The sequence below is a fragment of the Lepisosteus oculatus genome, chromosome 14, assembly GCF_040954835.1.
Source record: "Lepisosteus oculatus isolate fLepOcu1 chromosome 14, fLepOcu1.hap2, whole genome shotgun sequence".
NCBI lineage: Eukaryota > Metazoa > Chordata > Actinopteri > Semionotiformes > Lepisosteidae > Lepisosteus > Lepisosteus oculatus.
This window is the reverse complement of record NC_090709.1, coordinates 49,181,879-49,203,255: the sequence shown is the minus strand read 5'-3', so window position 1 is coordinate 49,203,255 and position 21,377 is coordinate 49,181,879. Positions and strand designations below refer to the sequence as shown.

Sequence of the window (21,377 nt, the reverse complement as noted above, 5' to 3'; positions counted from 1 at the left end):
CCTGCAGCATTGTGGGTGCTGTGGTTTAAATGCTATTGGTTTGTGAACAGAATACCCCTATCCCAGTGCATTGTGCCACATTAAATAAAAGCAAGAGAAAAAGAGATTCAGAACACAAAGCTGTGTCAGTGTTCTGTGTAAAAAATCGGTTTGAACATCATGGGAGCTGTTTTTAATAAGCTGCTGAGTAAAGAATATTTTAATCTTCCTGCTGTCAGTAGTATTTTCAATATAGTTGACCCTTACCTGAATGAAAACAGGGCGTAAAGGAAGGGTTTCAGAAATCAAACAAAGCTTTATTCCCGTGCTTACAGTCTGGGTAATGGGAGACTGCGCTGTTCTGCTTCCTATGGTCATATACGGGTTTTTCGCATGAAGCCGTATTGAACAGTATTTCTCGCTTTGTGAACGTGTGCACACAGCGGTCCCCCGGGTTCCAGTTCGTGCGTAATTACGCATCGATGAAAAACCGGAGGTTTAAAAAAAGATAATTAGCTCACCGATAGTTTGATGTAAAGGCTGTGGAAATATCCACAAGTCGTGGTCTTTAAAATGCTTTTGGTTTGAAGGCGTTCTGTGCTTCCATTGCGGAGATATGGACAAAAGCATATTCGTGCTTGGTCAAAAAAATGTCATAAAAACGAAAAAGTAAAGGCTGAGAAATCATCCACAATGTATTTTATACACAAAGCAAGTGTTTTTGTAACTCTAAGAGATTTCGTGAAAGCGCAACAGGCGTGCCAAAATCGTTTTCGAACTTCAAGCTAACTTTACCCCGGTAGGTCAGCCCTGTCTACCAGAGTAACCCTCCCACAGCGATGATCAGCTCGTCTCACACGCGAGAAGTTTCGGTTGGAAACAAGCGCCCCCTCTTCTCGCACGTTCGAGTAGTTTTAATGCGGCTCTTTCGTACACGGTGCTGATCTTTTGGAAAGCAGGAGGCAAAACCGAGTCGAACCGCCTGGGTGAAAACCAGGAACCCTAACTGCTAGACTATATGGCAGCGAACAACCATGCTGTTCCCGGCATCATGCAAGCAAACTACATAAATATGAGAAAACACGCAAGAGAGTTGTCACTCAGAGTGTCGAAGGGTCGATGTATACTGGGGCTCAGTTGAAATGCAACGTCAGGACTTTTCCGAATTATGTCACACGAAGAGAGCACAGCCCTTTCCGCCCTGCCGCGTGTGTCTTGGCAACTCGCTGTGATCGTATAGTGGTCAGTACTTTGCGTTGTGGCCGCAACAACCCCGGTTCGAATCCGGGTCGCGGCAGAATAGGGGCGTCTGCTTTTACTACTCGCACGAATGAAGGCAAAAAAAAGCCAATCGACGTGAACGAACGGCGCTTTACAGAGGAGTACTGCCTGACTGGATCGTTGATGAACGACAGAAGCCACTCCGACCTCTTCTCGGTTTTCTTCAATGACTTACTAAGGATCTTCTTCACATTCGCCCATGCAGGGGAAGCCAGTCACACCAAAGCAAACGCAGGAAAGTGCATTTCAAGCAGAGACCAGGAGGGACTTGTTTACACCGAGAGTGGGCGGAGAATGGAACAATGCGCCCAGCCCTGTTGCTGGAGCCGATTCTTGATGAGCTCTTGGGCTCACTAAGAGGCCCCCGCTGGATGCTTATCTTTCTATTGTTCTTGCAGGTCCTGCGCTGCTTTTGAGCCGACAGAGCTCGACCTGGTCTGTCGGCACAGCCCAATTGCAAATGATCGGCTCCGCGTACAGAAGGAACGTGCGTTTGGTACAAGAGTGCACGAAGGCACCAGAAATACATTGGGAACAAATGACCGGTCGCTCAAGACCTCTGTGAAGTACAGGAGCGTGCAAAACGAGGCTGTTTCCACCCGGTCTCGAACCGGGGACCTTTCGCGTGTTAGGTGAACGTAATAGCCGCTACACTACGGAAACCTGTAGGGACTGCTGCTGGTGTCTCGCTTGCGTTTCGGGCTGAGAAAGGGACGCGTCACTTTAGGCAGGTGGCGCTGGAGAGAGGAACAAAGGGCGCGATGAAACAAAATGCCGAAACCCGGGATTGAACCAGGGACCTTTAGATCTTCAGTCTAACGCTCTCCCAACTGAGCTATTTCGGCAGTGCGCAAAGCCCACAGCCAACTGCTCCAGCCTTCCTGTGTTGTGGCATGAGCGCACCAAGAGTAGCGGGAGAGTGTTGCAGGAACGTCACTCAGAAGGAAAGCCACCCAGCTGCGCCCTCTGAGCTCTGTCCAGCGCATCTTCCTCGCATGGACTCCTGCTTGCGACGGGCAGGAAACAATTAGCAAGAACAAAACGACACCCCATGGGTGTCTCATGACCGCACCTTAGGTTGTGACACGTGCAGGTGTGAGGGGATGGCGGGCTACTTTGGAGCAGAGCTTGGGCGGAGGGGGGGCGGGAAAGCAGACAAAGAGGTGACACCTCAAGGTCTGCACGATCACAGCTCTCCGCCGCCCCAGGCTTCCGCTCGATAAGCTACTGGACACACCCGCCCCTCCTCACACAGACCGTGGAAAAGCCCCCGAGTGGGAGGGCTCGCTCTTCCTCCCAGGAGCTCTTGGACACGACGCCCAGACAGGGCGCGGGGAGCCGCCGCCTGCAAACACGGCTCCAGGCAGGACTCCACTCCGCAGGAGCCGCAGAGCAGAGGAGATGAGGGCAGCTTAGCTCCTGTGCAGAGACCTGAGCTGTTGTTGCTGTGGATGCTGTCTTTTCGGCACTCGGGGTAGGAGTGAATGTTGAGTTGCACTTAGAAATGAAGCAGAGCACTTCAACGGCACGGGTGTGTGTGTGTGTGCGCCCTGGTGATTCTGGGAGACAGATCGAACCTGGGCTAAAAGAGAGGGGGCTTAGCCCTCTTCCATTTGCTAGTTCAAAGTTGTACAACCCTTTTGTATCTGCTAGGCGGCGCAGTCGTCGTGCACAAAGAACACGTTGAAAAGCGTCAAAGGCAAGTCATTCCGAGTTGGTCGTTTGTGTTTTCCGTTCAGCCGCGAAATGCTGACATGATCTCTCGGCTCCTCGGTTGTCATTTCTGCTCCGTAAAGGGATCACAGCACGCGTCGGCTTCCAGCATGCTGGGTCGGGACACGATGCCGGGGGTTGGAGAGAGCGATGTCTTCCTCGTTAGTATAGTGGCAAGTATCCCCGCCTGTCACGCGGGAGACCGGGGTTCGATTCCCCGACGGGGAGTAGCTTTTCTTTCACCTCCTTAGAGAAATGACTGCCTTTCACTTCTCTGTTTTCTTTCACAGCGTCGTGCACCTTTTCATTGCTCTCGCTTTCAGAGCCTCCGCACGGCAGTCGACTCGACATCAGGAAGCACATTGAAGTGAAAGCAGGAAGCGCTGCGACATGCACTGTGCAGATCCCGCCACACTAAGAGGTGAGTGGGTCTGTTCGATGCACAAAGAACGCTTTGAGAAGCGTCAAAGGCAAGTCATTCCGAGTTGGTCGTTTGTGTTTTCCGTTCAGACGCGAAATGCTGAAATGATCTCTCGGCTCCTCGGTTGTCATTTCTGCTCCGTAAAGGAATCACAGCACGCGTCGGCTTCCAGCACGGTGGGTCGGGACACGATGCCGGGGGTCGGAGAGAGCGATGTCTTCCTCGTTAGTATAGGACCTGTCACCTGTCCCCACCTGTCACGCGGGAGACCGGGGTACATCAGGACGCGCATTGCAGTGAAAGCAGGATGCGCTGCGACATGCACTGTGCAGATCCCGCCACACTAAGAGGTGGGTCCAGTGGGTCTGTTCGATCACAGCGCTAGTCGAATCCCCAATCCCCTTTTGTGCCTGGCGACAAAAGATGTCTGTTTCCGCCCGGTTTCGAACCGGGGACCTTTCGCGTGTGAGGCGAACGTGATAACCACTACACTACGGAAACGGTAGTAAGACGTGCCCAGCGGCCCAGCGCTGAGCTTCGCCAATGCGATTTAGCTGCTTCCAGTGCCTTTATTGGAGTGCGCTGATGGACCGTGCTCTCTCTCCAGAGACCAGCACGCCTGTCATGGACGGAGCAGGAAAGGCGGCGCCACATTCTACAGCCCTCTCCACGCAATCGACGAAATCGGGCTACTGAAGTGGAGAAAATCGCCTCTCCAGAAAGTGCAAATATCATCTTGGAGACTATAAATCCTATTGCCGAAGGTCAGCCCTGTCTACCAGAGTAACCCTCCCACAGCGATGATCAGCTCGTCTCACACGCGAGAAGTTTCGGTTGGAAACAAGCGCCCCCTCTTCTCGCACGTTTTGCACGTTCGAGTAGTTTTAATGCGGCTCTTTCGTACACGGTGCTGATCTTTTGGAAAGCAGGAGGCAAAACCGAGTCGAACCGCCTGGGTGAAAACCAGGAACCCTAACCGCTAGACTATATGGCAGCGAACAACCATGCTGTTCCCGGCATCATGCAAGCAAACTACATAAATATGAGAAAACACGCAAGAGAGTTGTCACTCAGAGTGTCGAAGGGTCGATGTATACTGGGGCTCAGTTGAAATGCAACGTCAACGTCAAGCCAGTTACACCAAAGCAAACGCAGGAAAGTGCATTTCAAGCAGAGACCAGGAGGGTCTTGTTTACACCGAGAGTGGGCGGAGAATGGAACAATGCGCCCAGCCCTGTTGCTGGAGCCGATTCTTGATGAGCTCTTGGGCTCACTAAGAGGCCCCCGCTGGATGCTAATCTTTCTGTTGTTCTAGCAGGTCCTGCGCTGCTTTTGAGCCGACAGAGCTCTACCTGGTCTGTCGGCACAGCCCAATTGCAAATGATCGGCTCCGCGTACAGAAGGAACGTGCGTTTGGTACAAGAGTGCACGAAGGCACCGGAAATACATTGGGAACAAATGACCGGTCGCTCAAGACCTCTGTGAAGTACAGGAGCGTGCAAAACGAGGCTGTTTCCGCCCGGTCTCGAACCGGGGACCTTACGCGTGCTAGGCGAACGTGATAGCCGCTACACTACGGAAACCTGTAGGGACTGCTGCTGGTGTCTCGCTTGCGTTTCGGGCTGAGAAAGGGACGCGTCACTTTAGGAAGGGGGCGCTGGAGAGAGGAACAAAGGGCGCGATGAAACAAAATGCCGAAACCCGGGATCGAACCAGGGACCTTTAGATCTTCAGTCTAACGCTCTCCCAACTGAGCTATTTCAGCAGTAAAGCCCACAGCCACCTGCTCCAGCCTTCCTGTGTTGTGGCATGAGCGCACCAAGAGTAGCGGGAGAGTGTTGCAGGAACGTCACTCAGAAGGAAAGCCACCCAGCTGCGCCCTCTGAGCTCTGTCCAGCGCATCTTCCTCGCATGGACTCCTGCCTGCGACGGGCAGGAAACAATTAGCAAGAACAGAACGACACCCCATGGGTGTCTCATGACCGCACCTTAGGTTGTGACACGTGCAGGTGTGAGGGGTTGGCGGGCTACTTTGGAGCAGAGCTTGGGCGGAGGGGGGGCGGGAAAGCAGACAAAGAGGTGACACCTCAAGGTCTGCATGATCACAGCTCTCCGCCGCCCCAGGCTTCCGCTCGATAAGCTACTGGACACACCCGCCCCTCCTCACACAGACCGTGGAAAAGCCCCCGAGTGGGAGGGCTCTCTCTTCCTCCCAGGAGCTCTTGGACACGACGCCCAGACAGGGCGCGGGGAGCCGCCGCCTGCAAACACGGCTCCAGGCGGGACTCCACTCCGCAGGAGCCGCAGAGCAGAGGAGATGAGGGCAGCTTAGCTCCTGTGCAGAGACCTGAGCTGTTGTTGCTGTGGATGCTGTCTTTTCTGCACTCGAGGTAGGACATCAGGAAGCACATTGAAGCTTTGCGACATGCACTGTACAGATCCCGCCACTACCTGGCCCGATTTCCCCGGATCGAAACCGGGCGGAAACAGGCCCGTTTCGTTTGTTGCCACCCACACTGTTTGGGGATTCGCCTAGCGCTGTGATCGAACAGACCCACTCACCTCTGAGTGTGGCGGGATCTGCACAGTGGATGTCGCAGCGCATCCTGCTTTCACTTCAATGCATGTCCTGATGTACCCTGGTCTCCCGCGTGACAGGTGGGGATACTTGCCACTATACTAACGAGGAAGACATCGCTCTCTGCTTAGTGTGTAAAACACTTACTTGCAGCATTGTGGGTGCTGTGGTTTAAATGCTATTGGTTTGTGAACAGAATACCCCTATCCCAGTGCATTGTGCCACATTAAATAAAAGCACAAGAAAAAGAGATTCAGATCGCAAAGCTGTGTCAGTGTTCTGTGTAAAAAATCGGTTTGAACATCATGGGAGCTGTTTTTAATAAGCTGCTGAGTAAAGAATATATTTTAATCTTCCTGCTGTCAGTAGTATTGTGCATATAGTTGACTCTTACCTGAATGAAAACAGGACGTAAAGGAAGGGTTTCAGAATTCAGACAAAGCTTTATTCCCGTGCTTATAGTCTGAGTAATTGGAGACTGCGCTGTTATGCTTCCTATGGTCATATATGGGTTATTCGCATGAAGCCGTATTGAACAGTATTTCTCGCGTTGTGAACTTGTGTATACAGCGGTCCCCCGGGTTCCAGTTAGTGCGTAATTACGCATCGATGAAAAACCGGAGGTTTAAAAAAAGATAATTAGCTCACTGATACTTTGATGTAGAGGCTGTGGACCAAATGCTGTGTTAAAATGCATTTGGTTTGAAGGCGTTCTGTGCTTCCGTTGCGAAGATATGGACAAAAGAATATTCGTGCTTGGTCCAAAAAATGTAATATAAACGAAAAAGTAAAGGCTGAGAAAGCATTCACAATGTATTTTATGCACAAAGCAAGTATTCTCGCGATTCTAAGAGGTTTCGTGTAAACGCTACAGGCGTGGCAAAATCGTTTTCGAACTTCAAGCTAACTTTACCCCGGTCAGACACCGAGAGCAATGAAAAGGTGCACGACGCTGTGAAAGAAAACAGAGAAGTGAAAGGCAGTCCTTTCTCTAAGGAGGTGAAAGAAAAGCTACGCCCCGTCGGGGAATCGAACCCCGGTCTCCCGCGTGACAGGCGGGGATACTTGCCACTATACTAACGAGGAAGACATCGCTCTCTCCAACCCCCGGCATCGTGTCCCGACCCAGCATGCTGGAAGCCGACGCGTGCTGTGATCCTTTTACGGAGCAGAAATGACAACCGAGGAGCCGAGAGATCATTTCAGCATTTCGCGTCTGAACGGAAAACACAAACGACCAACTCGGAATGACTTGCCTTTGACGCTTTTCAAAGTGTTCTTTGTGCACGACGACTGCGCCGCTTAGCAGATACAAATGGGTTGTACAACTTTGAACTAGCCTTTTAGCCCAGGTTCGATCTGTCTCCCAGAATCACCAGGGCGCACACACACACACCCGTGCCGTTGAAGTGCTCTGCTTCATTTCTAAGGGCAACTTAACATTCACTCCTACCCCGTGAAAAGAAAAGACAGCGTCCGCAGCAACAACAGCTCAAGTCTCTGCACAGGGGCTAAGCAGCCCCCATCTCCTCCGCTCTGTGGCTCCTGCGGAGCGGAGTCCTGCCTGGAGCTGTGTTTGCTCCCCGTGCTCTGTCTGTGCATCGTGTCCAAGAGCTCCTGGGAGGAAGAGAGAGCCCTCCCACTCGGGGGCTTTTCCACGGTCTGTGTGAGAAGGGGCAGGTGTGTCCAGTAGCTTATCGAGTGGAAGCCTGGGGCGGCGGAGAGCTGGAGGGTGGGTGTCAGGGCCATACGACACTTCTTTACGCAGGGAGTGGCAGGGGTGGGATGTCAGGGCCTGACGATACTGCTAAACGCAGATAGTGGCACGAGTGGGATGTCAGGGCCATACGACAGTGCTTAACGCAGGGAGTGGAGGAGGTGGAATGTCAGAGCTTGACGTCACTGCTTTATGCAGAGAGTGGCACGAGTGGGATGTCAGGGCCTGACGACACTCCATTATGCAGAGAATGAAGGGGTGGGTGTTAGGTCCATAGGACATTTCTTTATGCAGAGAGTGGTGGGGGTGGGATGTCAGAGCCTGACAACACTGCTTAACGCAGAGAGTGGAGGGTGGGTGTCAGCGCCATACGACACTTCTTAACGTAGAGAGTAGCAGGGTGGGTGTCATGGCCATACGACACTGCTTTACACAGTGAGTGGCGAGGGTGGGATGTCAGGGCCTGACAACACTGCTTAACGCAGAGAGTGGAGGGTGGGTGTCATGGCCATACGACACTGCTTTACACAGTGAGTGGCGAGGGTGGGATGTCAGGGTCGTACGACAGGGTGGACACTTCTTTACGCAAGGAGTGGCAGGGGTGGGATGTCAGGGCCTGACGATACTGCTTAACGCAGATAGTGGCACGAGTGGGATGTCAGGGCCATACGACAGTGCTTAACGCAGGGAGTGGAGGGGGTGGAATGTCAGAGCTTGACGTCACTGCTTTATGCAGAGAGTGGCACGAGTGGGATGTCAGGGCCATACGACAGTGCTTTATGCAGAAAGTGGAGGGGGTGGGATGTCAGGGCCATACGACATTGCTTTACGCAGAGAGTGGTGGGGGACGGATGTCAGGGTCGTACGACAATTCTTTACCCAGAGAGTGGCAAGGGTGGGATGTCAGGGCCTGACAACACTCCATTATGCAGAGAATGAAGGGGTGGGTGTTAGGTCCATAGGACATTTCTTTATGCAGAGAGTGGTGGGGGTGGGATGTCAGAGCCTGACAACAGTGCTTTACGCAGAGAGTGGAGGGGAAGGTATGTCAGGGCCTGACAACACTGCTTAACGCAGAGAGTGGAGGGTGGGTGTCAACGCCATACGACACTTCTTAACGTAGAGAGTAGCAGGGTGGGTGTCATGGCCATACGACACTGCTTTACACAGTGAGTGGCGAAGGTGGGATGCCAGGGTCGTACGACACTTCTTTACGTAGAGAGTGGCGGGGATTGGATGTCAGGGCCTGACGATACTGCTTTATGCAGAGAGTGGCGGGGTTGGATGTCAGGGCCATACGACACTTCTTTACGCAGAGAGTGGCAGGGGTGGGATGTCAGGGCCTGATGATACTGCTTTATGCAGAGAGTGGCGGGGTTGGATGTCAGGGCCATACGACACTGTTTACGCAGAGAGCAGAGGAGGTGGGATGTCGGCGCCATACGATACTTTTTTACGCAGAGAGTGGTGGGGGTAGGATGTCAGGGCCTGATGATACTGCTTTACGCAAAGAGTGGCGGGGGGTGGGATGTCAGGGCCTGACGAGACTGCATTATGCAGAGAGTGGCAGGGGTGGGATGTCAGGGCCAGAAGATACTGTTTACGCAGAGAGCAGAGGAGGTGGGATGTCGGCGCCATACGATACTTTTTTACGCAGAGAGTGGTGGGGGTAGGATGTCAGGGCCTGATGATACTGCTTTACGCAAAGAGTGGCGGGGGGTGGGATGTCAGGGCCTGACGAGACTGCATTATGCAGAGAGTGGCAGGGGTGGGATGTCAGGGCCAGAAGATACTGCTTTTCGCAGAGAGTGGTGAGGGTGGGATGTCAGAGGCTGTTGACAGTGCTTTACGCAGAGAGCGTAGGAGGCGGGATGTCAGGGCCATACGACTGCTTTACACATAGAGTGGCGGGGGTGGGATGTCATGGCCTGACTGTACTGCATTACGTAGAGAGTGGCGGGGTTGGATGTCAGGGCCATACGACACTGTTTACGCAGAGAGCAGAGGAGGTGGGATGTCGGTGCCATACAACACTTCTTTACGCAGAGAGTGGTGGGGGTAGGATGTCAGGGCCTGACGATACTGCTTTACGCAGAAATTAGCAGGGGTGGGATGTTAGGGCCTGACGATACTGCTTTACGCTGAGAGTGGCAGGGGTTGGATGTCAGGGCAGTAAGACACCACTTTATGCAGAGAGTGGAGGGGGTGGGATGTCAGGGCCATAAGACATTGCTTTATGCAGAGAGTGGCGGGGGTGGGATGTCAAGGCCTGACGATACCGCGTTACGCAGAGAGTACAGGGGGTAGGATGTCAGGGTCTGACGACACTGCATTATGCAGAGAATGGAGGGGTGTGGATGTCAGGCCAGTAAGACACCGCTTTATGCAGAGAGTGGAGAGGGTGGGATGTCAGGTCAGTAAGACACCACTTTATGCAGAGAGTGGTGGGGGTGGGATGTCAGAGGCTGATGACAGTGGTTTACGCAGAGAGGAGAGGAGGCAGGATTTCAGGGCCATATGACAGTGCTTTACGCAGAGAGTGGAGGGGGAGGGATGTCAGGGCCTGACAACACTGCTTAACGCTGAGAGTGGAGGGGTGGGTGTCAGGGCCATACGACACTTCTTTACGCAGAGAGTGGCAGGGGTGGGATGTCAGGGCCTGACGATACTGCCTTACGCAGAGAGTGGAGGGGTGGGTCTCAGGGCTATACGACACTGCTTTACACAGTGAGTGGCGAGGGTGGGATGTCAGGGCCTGACAACACAGCTTAACGCAGAGAGTGGAGGGTGGGTGTCAGGGCCATACGACACTTCTTTACGTAGAGAGTGGCGGGGGTGGGATGTCAGGGCTTGACGACACTGCTTTATGCAGAGAGTGGAGGGTGGGTGTCAGGGCCATACGACACTTCTTTACGCAGAGAGTGGCAGGGGTGGGATGTAAGGGCCTGACGATACTGCTTTACGCTGAGAGTGGCAGGGGTTGGATGTCAGGGCAGTAAGACACCGCTTTATGCAGAGAGTGGAGGGGGTGGGATGTCAGGGCAGTAAGACACCACTTTATGCAGAGAGTGGTGGGGGTGGGATGTCAGAGGCTGACGACAGTGGTTTACGGAGAGAGGAGAGGAGGCAGGATTTCAGGGCCATACGACAGTGCTTTACGCAGAGAGTGGAGGGGAAGGGATGTCAGGGCCTGACAACACTGCTTAACGCTGAGAGTGGAGGGGTGGGTTTCAGGGCCATACGGAACTTCTTTACGCAGAGAGTGGCAGGGGTGGGATGTCAGCCTGACGATACTGCTTTACGCAGAGAGTGATAAGGGTGGGATGTCAGGGGCTGACGAGACTGCATTATGCTGAGAGTGGAGGGGTGGGTCTCAGGGCTATACGACACTACTTTACACAGTGAGTGGCGAGGGTGGGATGTCAGGGCCTGACAACACAGCTTAACGCAGAGAGTGGCGGGGATGGGATGTCAGGGCTTGACGACACTGCTTTATGCAGAGTGTGGAGGGGTGGGTCTCAGGGTTATACGACAGTGCTTTAAGCAGAGAGTGGTGGGGGTGTGATGTCAGGGCCATATGACAGTGCTTTACACAGAGAGTGGCGGGGGAGGGATGTCAGGGTTGTACGACACTGCTTTATGCATAGAGCGGATGAGGTGGGATGTCAGAGCCTGACGACACTTCTTTACGCAGGGAGTGGCAGGGGTGGGATGTCAGGGCCTGACGATACTACTTTATGCAGTTAGTGGTGGGGGTGGGATGTCAGGGCTAGACGACACTGCTTTCCGCAGAGAGTGGTGGGGGTGTGATGTCAAGGCCATACGAGAGTGCTTTACACAGAGAGTGGTGGGGGTGTGATGTCAGGGCCATACGACACTTCTTTACGTAGAGAGTGGCGGGGGTGGGATGTCAGGGCTAGACGACACTGCTTTCCGCAGAGAGTGGTGGGGGTGTGATGTCAGGGCCATACGACATTTCTTTACACAGAGAGTGGTGGGGGTGTGATGTCAGGGCCATACAACAGTGCTTTACACAGAGAGTGGCGGGGGTGGGATGTCAGGGCCTGACAACACAGCTTAACGCAGAGTGTGGAGGGGTGGGTGTCAGGGCCATACGACACTTCTTTACGTAGAGAGTGGCGGGGGTGGGATGTCAGGGCTTAACGACACTGCATTAAGCAGAGAGTGGAGGGGTGGGTGTCAGGGGTATATGACAGTGCTTTACGCAGAGAGTGGTGGGGGTGTGATGTCAGGGCCATACGACAGTGCTTTACACAGAGAGTGGCGGGGAAGGGATGTTAGGGCTTGAAGACACTGCTTTATGTAGAGAGTGGAGGGGAGGGTTTCAGGGCCATAAGACACTGGTTTTTACAGAGAGTGGAGGGATTGGTGTCAGGGCCATATGACACTGCTTTACACAGAGAGTTGCGGGTGTGGGATGTCAGGGCCTGACAGCACAGCTTAACGCAGAGAGTGGAGGGGTGGGTGTTAGGGCCATACGACACTTCTTTACGGAGACAGTGGCGGGAGTGTGATGTCAGGGCCTGACGATACTACTTTACGCAGTTAGTGGTGGGGGTGGGATGTCAGGGCCATACGACACTTCTTTACGTAGAGAGTGGCGGGGGTGGGATGTCAGGGCTAGACGACACTGCTTTATTCAAAGAGTGGAGGGGTGGGTGTCAGGGCTATATGACTGTGCTTTCCGCAGAGAGTGGTGGGGGTGTGATGTCAGGGCCATACGACATTTCTTTACACAGAGAGTGGTGGGGGTGGGATGTCAGGGCCATACAACAGTGCTTTACACAGAGAGTGGCGGGGGTGGGATGTCAGCGCCTGACAACACAGCTTAACGCAGAGAGTGAAAGGGTGGGTGTCAGTGCCATACGACACTTCTTTACGTAGAGAGTGGCAGGGGTGGGATGTCAGGGCCTGACGATTCTTCTTTACGCAGAGAGTGGCGGGGGTGGGATGTCAGGGCCTGAAGATACTGCTTTTCGCAGAGAGCGGAGGAGGTGGGTTACGACAGTGCTTTCCACTGAGAGTGGTGGGGGTGGGATGTCATGGCCATAAGACACTGCTTTATGCAGAGAGTTGAGGGATTGATGTCAGGGCCATACGACAGGCTTGTGCTTGAATTTGTACTCCTCCTCTCTCTCCCTACCTCTACCTCTCCCTCTCTCTACCTCTCTCCCTACCTCTCCCTTTTCCCCTCCCTACCTCTCTCCCTACCTCTATTTCAATTCAAGGTGCTTTATTAGCATGACCGATGGGTACAATCAGTGTTGCCAAAGCAAATAAAAATAATAAAATTAACATGGAACAAAACAAGAAATAGAAGTAAAATAAAATCTACAGACATGTTACAGACATTTACAACAAAGACATATTATAAAATATTGACATATACTGTAGGCGGCTGGAGCATTATTGGGAGACAGATCAACTGAGTTCCCTCCTCCCTCTCCCAGTAGGATTGGGACCTGTTGTGGTTTTGGCAGGTGTGGGAACTCTGGGATTAGATTTCTGAATTTCGGGAAGAATGTTTCTCTAATCCCAGAGTATCTGTCACAGTGCAGTAGGAAGTGCACCTCTGTCTCTATTTCTCCCCGCTGGCAGTGGGAGCACAGCTTGTCCTCTCTGGGCAGCCAGGTCTGCCTGTGTCGCCCAGTTTCTATGGCCAGGTTGTGGTCAATGAGCCTGTACTTCGTCAGGGTCTGTTTCTGTTTGTTATTTTTTATTTTGGTCAAATATTCAGCTAGTGTGTATTGTCTGTTTAAGGTTCTGTAGCATTCCAGTTTATGTTGTGTTTGTGTGTGTCCCAGTGTGTGAGATATTGCTGTTTGATCTGTGCTGTGATGTGGTTGAGTCTGGGTTGTGGTGCTCTACCTCTCCCTCTCTGTGGGGCCAGCAGGGGGTGCTCACCCTGTGGTCTGTGTGGGTCCTTATGCACCAGTATAGTGATGGGGGACACGATCTGGCCCACCAGCGACGAGCAGGTTACCAGATCTAGACAACGGGGGCAACTCTTAGTCGTATGAGCTTAGTCACACATCGCAGCGATTAAAAAAACAAAACAAACATATTATGTCTGTTACTAACGACTTTTTTTTCCTACATTGAAAGTCTCTTTCCCGGGTGATTTTCTAGGGCTCTTCATTTCTCCTCAGTGTCTCATCACGGGCGGATTTGAAACAGACCACAGAACCTGCCGCTGCAGTGCTCTCGCTTAGGGGCTCTCATCCTGCATCACCTATCTTCCACAGGAGGGACGGAGCTGGATTTCTGTCTGGAAAATAAACTCCAGAGTGAGAGAGAGAGAGCAGAGAGGGGTAGGGAGAGGTAGAGAGAGGTAGAGCGGTAGAGAGGTAGAGAGAGGGAGAGAGGTGGAGGGCGAGGGAGAGGGAGAGAGGTGGAGAGAGAGAGGGTTAGGGAGAGAGGGAGAGGTAGAGAGAGGGAGAGATAGAGGTAGGGAGAGAGGTAGGGAGGGGAAAAGGGAGAGGTAGAGAGCGGGAGAGGTAGAGGTAGGTAGAGAGAGGGAGGAGGAGTACTAATTCAAGAAGGAGAAAATCCACAACACAACACAGGCGTCGGCATGCATAGGCTACAAAAGGAACAAGTAAAATGTTTCTTCCGGGCTGAAAAGAGAAGGAAGAAAAACACACCGTTGCGGCGCTATGCCACAAAGATGCCGAGCCGGTTGAGCACAGCAAACCCAACCTGTTCTCACAAGTTGCTTGCGCTTCAGGCGAAATAAAAGCTGCTGAGCTAAATGAGGAAAGCGGTAACTATTAGGACTGCTCACTGTTCCTCAGGCTGGGACAGGAGATCACACACTGTATTATTATTATTATTGAGAGACAGGCTCACTGTCTGTTCCCCAGGCTGGGACAAGAGATCACGCACTGTATTATTATTAATGAGAGACAAACTCACTGTCTGTTCCTCAGGCTGGGACAGTAGATCACACTGTATTATTATTATTGAGAGTCTGGCTCACTGTTCCCGAGGCTGGGACAGGAGATCCCACACTGTATTATTATTGAGAGACAGACTCACTGTCTTTTCCTCAGTCTGGGACAGGAGGTCACACACTGTATTATAATTATTGAGAGACAGACTCACTGTCTTTTCCTCAGTCTGGGACAGGTGGTCACACACTATATTATTATTGAGAGACAGGCTCACTGTCTGTACCTCAGGCTGGGACAGTAGATCACACTGTATTATTATTATTATTATTAATATTATTGAGAGTCTGGCTCACTGTTCCCCAGGCTGTGACAGGAGATCCCAAACTGTATTATTATTATTTCAAGACAGGCTCACTGTTTGTTCCTCAGGCTGGGACAGGAGATCCCACACTGAATTATTATTATTGAGAGACAGGCTTACTCTCTGTTCCTCAAGCTGAGACAGGACATCACATACTGTATTATTATTGATTGACAGGCTCACTGTTCCTCAGGCTGGGCAAGGAGATCACAAACTGTATTATTATTATTGAGAGACAGGCTCACTGTCTGTTCCTCAGAGTTGGACAGGAGATCCCACACTGAATTATTATTATAGAGAGACAGGCTCACTGTATGTTCCCCAGGCTGGGTCAGGAGCTCACACACTGTATTATTATTATTGAGAGACAGGCTCACTGTCTGTTCCCCAGCCTGGGACAGGAGATAACACTGTATTATTATTGAGAGACAAACTCACTGTCTGTTCCTCAGGCTGGGACAGTAGATCACACTGTATTATTATTATTATTATTGAGAGTCTGGTTCACTGTTCCCCAGGCTGGGACAGGAGATCCCACACTGTATTATTATTATTTAGAGACAAACTCACTGTCTTTTCCTCAGTCTGGGACAGGTGGTCACACACTGTATTATTATTGAGACAGGCTCACTGTCTGTTCCTCAGGCTGGAAGAGTAGATCACAGTATATTAGTATTATTATTGAGAGTCTGGCTCACTGTTCCCCAGGCTGGGACAAGAGATCCCACACTATATTATTATTATTGAGAGACATGCTCACTGTTTGTTCCTCAGGCTGGGACAGTAGATCACACTGTATTATTATTATTATTATTGAGAGTCTGGCTCACTGTTCCCCAGGCTGGGAAAGGAGATCCCACACTGTATTATTATTATTTAGAGACAAACTCACTGTCTTTTCCTCAGTCTGGGACAGGTGGTCACACACTGTATTATTATTGAGACAGGCTCAATGTCTGTTCCTCAGGCTGGGACAGGAGATCACACACTGTATTATTAGTATTGAGAGACAGGCTCTCTGTCTGTTCCTCAGGCTGGGACAAGAGATCACACACTGTATTATTATTATTGTGAGATAGGCTCACGGTCTTTTCCCCAGGCTGGGAGAGAAGATCACACTGTATTATTATTATTATTGAGAGTCTGGCTCACTGTTCCCCAGGCTGGGACAGGAGATCCAACACTGTAGTATTATTATTGAGAGACATGCTCACTGTTTGTTCCTCAGGCTGGGACAGGACATCCCACACTGGATTATTATTATTGAGAGACAGGATCACTGTCTGTTCCTCAGGGTAAGACAGGAGATCACATACTGTATTATTATTATTGAGAAAGGCTTACTGTCTGTTCCCCAGGCTGGAACAGGTGATCACACACTGTATTATTATTATTTAGAGACAGGCTCACTGTTCCTCAGGCTGGGACAGGAGATCAGACTGTATTATTAATATTGAGAGACAAGCTCACTGTTCCTCAGGCTGGGACAGGAGATGACACACTGTATTATTATTATTGAGAGACAGGCTCACTGTCTGTTCCTCAGGTTAGGGTAGGATATCACACACTGTATTATTAGTATTGAGAGACAGCCTCAGTGTTCCCCAGGCTGGGATAGGAGATCACACTCTGTATTATTATTATTGAGAGACAGGCTCTCTGTCTGTTCCTCAGGCTGGGACAAGAGATCACACACTGTATTATTATTATTATTGTGAGATAGGCTCACGGTCTTTTCCCCAGGCTGGGAGAGAAGATCACACTGTATTATTATTATTATTGAGAGTCTGGCTCACTGTTCCCCAGGCTGGGACAGGAGATCCAACACTGTAGTATTATTATTGAGAGACATGCTCACTGTTTGTTCCTCAGGCTGGGACAGGACATCCCACACTGGATTATTATTATTGAGAGACAGGATCACTGTCTGTTCCTCAGGGTAAGACAGGAGATCACATACTGTATTATTATTATTGAGAAAGGCTTACTGTCTGTTCCCCAGGCTGGAACAGGTGATCACACACTGTATTATTATTATAGAAAGACCTTCTCTTTCCTGACTGTTCCTTAGGCTGGGACAGCAGATCATAATCTGCTTTATTATTATTGAGAAACTGGCTCACTCCTGTCTGTTCCTCAAGTTGGGAAAGGAGATCACACACTGTATTATTATTATTGAGAGAGGCTTACTGTCTGTTCCCCAGGCTGGAACAGGTGATCATACACTGTATTATTATTATTTAGAGACAGGCTCACTGTTCCTCAGGCTGGGACAGGAGATCAGACTGTATTATTAATATTGAGAGACAAGCTCACTGTTCCTCAGGCACGGGACAGGAGATGACACACTGTATTATTATTGAGAGACAGGTTCACTGTCTGTTCCTCAGGCTGGGACAGGAGATCATACTGTATTATTATTATTGAGAAACAAGCTCACTGTTCCTCATGCTGGGACAGGAGATCACTGTATTATTATTATTGACAAATAAACTCACTGTTCCTCAGGCTGAGACAGTAGATCACACTGTATTATTATTATTGAGAGTCTGGTTCACTGTCCCCCAAGCTGGGACAGGAGGTCACACACTGTATTATTATTATTGAGAGACAGGCTCACTGTGTGTTCCTCAGACTGGGACAGTAGATCACACTGTATTATAATTATTGAGAGGCTGACTCACTGTTTCCCAGGCTGGGAAAGGTGATCACACACTGTATTATTATTATTGAGAGACAGGCTCACTGTCTGTTCCTCTGGCTGGGGCAGGGAATCACACACTGTATTATTAGTATTATTGAGAGACAGGCTCGCTGTCTGCTCCTCAGGCTGGGAGAGGAGATCACACACTGTTGTAGTGTGCTCTCACGAGGCACCAGTTCTGTAGGGGTTTGGGCATTTACTGGGACAATTATTAATTGTAGCAATAAATCACAAAATTGATTCTTTTAATGGTATTAGAATTCAACCATGCGATATAACTCAAACAAAGCACACACAGGTACTAATACACGAGGATACATTTATTAAGATATAAAATATGCATGCAAACCTAACAGATCTTATCATAAGGGTTATCAGAATACAAAAGATATAAATTCATTCAGTTACAAAGAGTTACACATATCAAGAGGACATAAGTTCGGTATATCATTCATTTAGACCGTTTCGTAATTGAACTTGTTTACAACTTCTACATTAGATACTCAAAACAAGTACATAACCCTTAGGAATTAAATTGATATCAACTGGTTGGGAGCAGTAATGCCTTCATGCACTCTTGTACCAAACGCACGTTCCTTCTGTACACGGAGCCGATCATTTGCAATTTTGCTGTGCCGACAGACCAGGACGAGCTCTGTCGGCTCAAAAGCAGCGCAGGACCTGCAAGAGTAACAGATAGATTAGCATCCAGCGGGGGCCTCTTAGTGAGCCCAAGATCTCATCAAGAATCGGCTCCAGCAAACGGGGTTGGGCGCATTGTTCCATTCTCCGCCCACTCTCGGTGTAAACAAGTCCCTCCTGGTCTCTGCTTGAAATGCACTTTCCTGCGTTTGCTTTGGTGTAACTGGCTTTCCCTGCATGGGCGAATGTGAAGAAGATCCTTAGTAAGTCATTGAAGAAAACCTAGAAGAGGTCGGAGTGGCCTCTGTCGTTCATCAACGATCCAGTCAGGCAGTACTCCTCTGTAAAGCGCCGTTCGTTCACATCGATTGGCTTTTTTTTGCCTTCATTCGTGCAAGTAGTAAAAGCAGACGCCCCTATTCTGCCGTGACCCGGATTCGAACTGGGGTTGTTGCGGCCACAACGCAAAGTACTGACCACTATACGATCACAGCAAGTTACCGAGACACACGTGACAGGGCGGAAAGGGCTGTGCTCTCTTCGTGTGACATAATTCGGAAAAGTCCTGACGTTGCATTTCAACTGAGCCCCTGTATACATCGACCCTTCGACACTCTGAGTGACAACTCTCTTGCGTGTTTTCTCATATTTATGTAGTTTGCTTGCATGATGCCGGGAACAGCATGGTTGTTCGCTGCCATATAGTCTAGCGGTTAGGGTTCCTGGTTTTCACCCAGGCGGTTCGACTCGGTTTTGCCTCCTGCTTTCCAAAAGATCAGCACCGTGTACGAAAGAGCCGCATTAAAACTACTCGAACGTGCAAAACGTGCGAGAAGAGGGGGCGCTTGTTTCCAACCGAAACTTCTCGCGTGTGAGACGAGCTGATCATCGCTGTGGGAGGGTTACTCTGGTAGACAGGGCTGACCTTCGGCAATAGGATTTATAGTCTCCAAGATGATATTTGCACTTTCTGGAGAGGCGATTTTCTCCACTTCAGTAGCCCGATTTCGTCGATTGCGTGGAGAGGGCTGTAGAATGTGGCGCCGCCTTTCCTGCTCCGTCCATGACAAGCATGCTGGTCTCTGGAGAGAGAGCACGGTCCATCAGCGCACTCCAATAAAGGCACTGGAAGCAGCTAAATCGCATTGGCGAAGCTCAGCGCTGGGCCGCTGGGCACGTCTTACCACCGTTTCCGTAGTGTAGTGCTTATCACGTTCGCCTCACACGTGAAAGGTTCCTGGTTCGAAACCGGGCGGAAACAGACATCTTTTGTCGCCAGGCACAAAAGGGGATTGGGGATTCGCCTAGCGCTGTAATCGAACAGACCCACTCACCTCTTAGTGTGGCGGGATCTGCACAGTGCATGTTGCAGCCTATCCTGCTTTCACTTCAATGCGCGTCCTGATGTACCCCGGTCTCCCGCGTGACAGGTGGGGACAGGTGACAGGTTCTATACTAACGAGGAAGACATCGCTCTCTCCGACCCCCGGCATCGTGTCCCGACCCACCGTGCTGGAAGCCGACGCGTGCTGTAATCCCTTTACGGAGCAGAAATGACAACCGAGGAGCCGAGAGATCATTTCAGCATTTCGCGTCTGAACGGAAAACACAAACGACCAACTCGGAATGACTTGCCTTTGATGCTTTTCAAAGCGTTCTTTGTGCACGATGACTGCGCCGCCTAGCAGATACAAAGGGGTTGTACAACTTTGAACTAGCAAATGGAAGAGGGCTAAGCCCCCTCTCTTTTAGCCCAGGTTCGATCTGTCTCCCAGAATCACCAGGGCGCACGCACACACACACACCCGTGCCGTTGAAGTGCTCTGCTTCATTTCTAAGTGCAACTCAACATTCACTCCTACCCCGAGTGCAGAAAAGACAGCATCCACAGCAACAACAGCTCAGGTCTCTGCACAGGAGCTAAGCTGCCCTCATCTCCTCTGCTTTGTGGCTCCTGCGGAGTGGAGTCCTGCCTGGAGCCGTGTTTGCAGGCAGCGGCTCCCCGCGCCCTGTCTGGGCGTCGTGTCCAAGAGCTCCTGGGAGGAAGAGAGAGCCCTCCCACTCGGGGGCTTTTCCACGGTCTGTGTGAGGAGGGGCGGGTGTGTCCAGTAGCTTATCGAGCGGAAGCCTGGGGCGGCGGAGAGCTGTGATCGTGCAGACCTTGAGGTGTCACCTCTTTGTCTGCTTTCCCGCCCCCCCTCCGCCCAAGCTCTGCTCCAAAGTAGCCCGGCAACCCCTCACACCTGCACGTGTCACAACCTAAGGTGCGGTCATGAGACACCCATGGCGTGTCGTTCTGTTCTTGCTAATTGTTTCCTGCCCGTCGCAGGCAGGAGTCCATGCGAGGAAGATGCGCTGGACAGAGCTCAGAGGGCGCAGCTGGGTGGCTTTCCTTCTGAGTGACGTTCCTGCAACACTCTCCCGCTACTCTTGGTGCGCTCATGCCACAACACAGGAAGGCTGGAGCAGGTGGCTGTGGGCTTTGCGCACTGCCGAAATAGCTCAGTTGGGAGAGCGTTAGACTGAAGTTCTAAAGGTCCCTGGTTCGATCCCGGGTTTCGGCATTTTGTTTCATCGCGCCCTTTGTTCCTCTCTCCAGCGCCACCTGCCTAAAGTGACGTGTCCCTTTCTCAGCCCGAAACGCAAGCGAGACACCAGCAGCAGTCCCTACAGGTTTCCGTAGTGTAGCGGCTATCACGTTCGCCTAACACGCGAAAGGTCCCCGGTTCGAGACCGGGCGGAAACAGCCTCGTTTTGCACGCTCCTGTACTTCACAGAGGTCTTGAGCGACCGGTCATTTGTTCCCAATGTATTTCCGGTGCCTTCGTGCACTCTTGTACCAAACGCACGTTCCTTCTGTACGCGGAGCCGATCATTTGCAATTGGGCTGTGCCGACAGACCAGGTCGAGCTCTGTCGGCTCAAAAGCAGCGCAGGACCTGCAAGAACAACAGAAAGATTAGCATCCAGCGGGGGCCTCTTAGTGAGCCCAAGAGCTCATCAAGAATCGGCTCCAGCAACAGGGCTGGGCGCATTGTTCCATTCTCCGCCCACTCTCGGTGTAAACA

General features: G+C 51.3%; 8 non-coding genes across 8 annotated transcripts; 3 read left to right on the top strand and 5 right to left on the bottom strand.

Moving 5' to 3' along the window:
• Nucleotides 1-2,032: 2,032 nt before the first annotated feature.
• Nucleotides 2,033-2,105, bottom strand: trnaf-gaa (transfer RNA phenylalanine (anticodon GAA)). Its single transcript has one exon. It is a non-coding gene; the product is annotated as a tRNA-Phe (tRNA).
• A 1,024-nt stretch (nt 2,106-3,129) lies between these two features.
• trnad-guc (transfer RNA aspartic acid (anticodon GUC)) lies at nt 3,130-3,201 on the top strand. The gene has a single exon. It is a non-coding gene; the product is annotated as a tRNA-Asp (tRNA).
• A 621-nt stretch (nt 3,202-3,822) lies between these two features.
• trnav-cac (transfer RNA valine (anticodon CAC)) lies at nt 3,823-3,895 on the bottom strand. Its single transcript has one exon. It is a non-coding gene; the product is annotated as a tRNA-Val (tRNA).
• Nucleotides 3,896-4,904: 1,009 nt separating this feature from the next.
• trnaa-agc (transfer RNA alanine (anticodon AGC)) lies at nt 4,905-4,977 on the bottom strand. The gene has a single exon. It is a non-coding gene; the product is annotated as a tRNA-Ala (tRNA).
• A 109-nt stretch (nt 4,978-5,086) lies between these two features.
• Nucleotides 5,087-5,159, bottom strand: trnaf-gaa (transfer RNA phenylalanine (anticodon GAA)). Its single transcript has one exon. It is a non-coding gene; the product is annotated as a tRNA-Phe (tRNA).
• A 1,827-nt stretch (nt 5,160-6,986) lies between these two features.
• On the bottom strand, nt 6,987-7,058 carry trnad-guc (transfer RNA aspartic acid (anticodon GUC)). The gene has a single exon. It is a non-coding gene; the product is annotated as a tRNA-Asp (tRNA).
• Nucleotides 7,059-20,801: 13,743 nt separating this feature from the next.
• On the top strand, nt 20,802-20,874 carry trnaf-gaa (transfer RNA phenylalanine (anticodon GAA)). The gene has a single exon. It is a non-coding gene; the product is annotated as a tRNA-Phe (tRNA).
• A 109-nt stretch (nt 20,875-20,983) lies between these two features.
• On the top strand, nt 20,984-21,056 carry trnav-aac (transfer RNA valine (anticodon AAC)). The gene has a single exon. It is a non-coding gene; the product is annotated as a tRNA-Val (tRNA).
• The last annotated feature ends 321 nt before the right edge of the window (nt 21,057-21,377 follow it).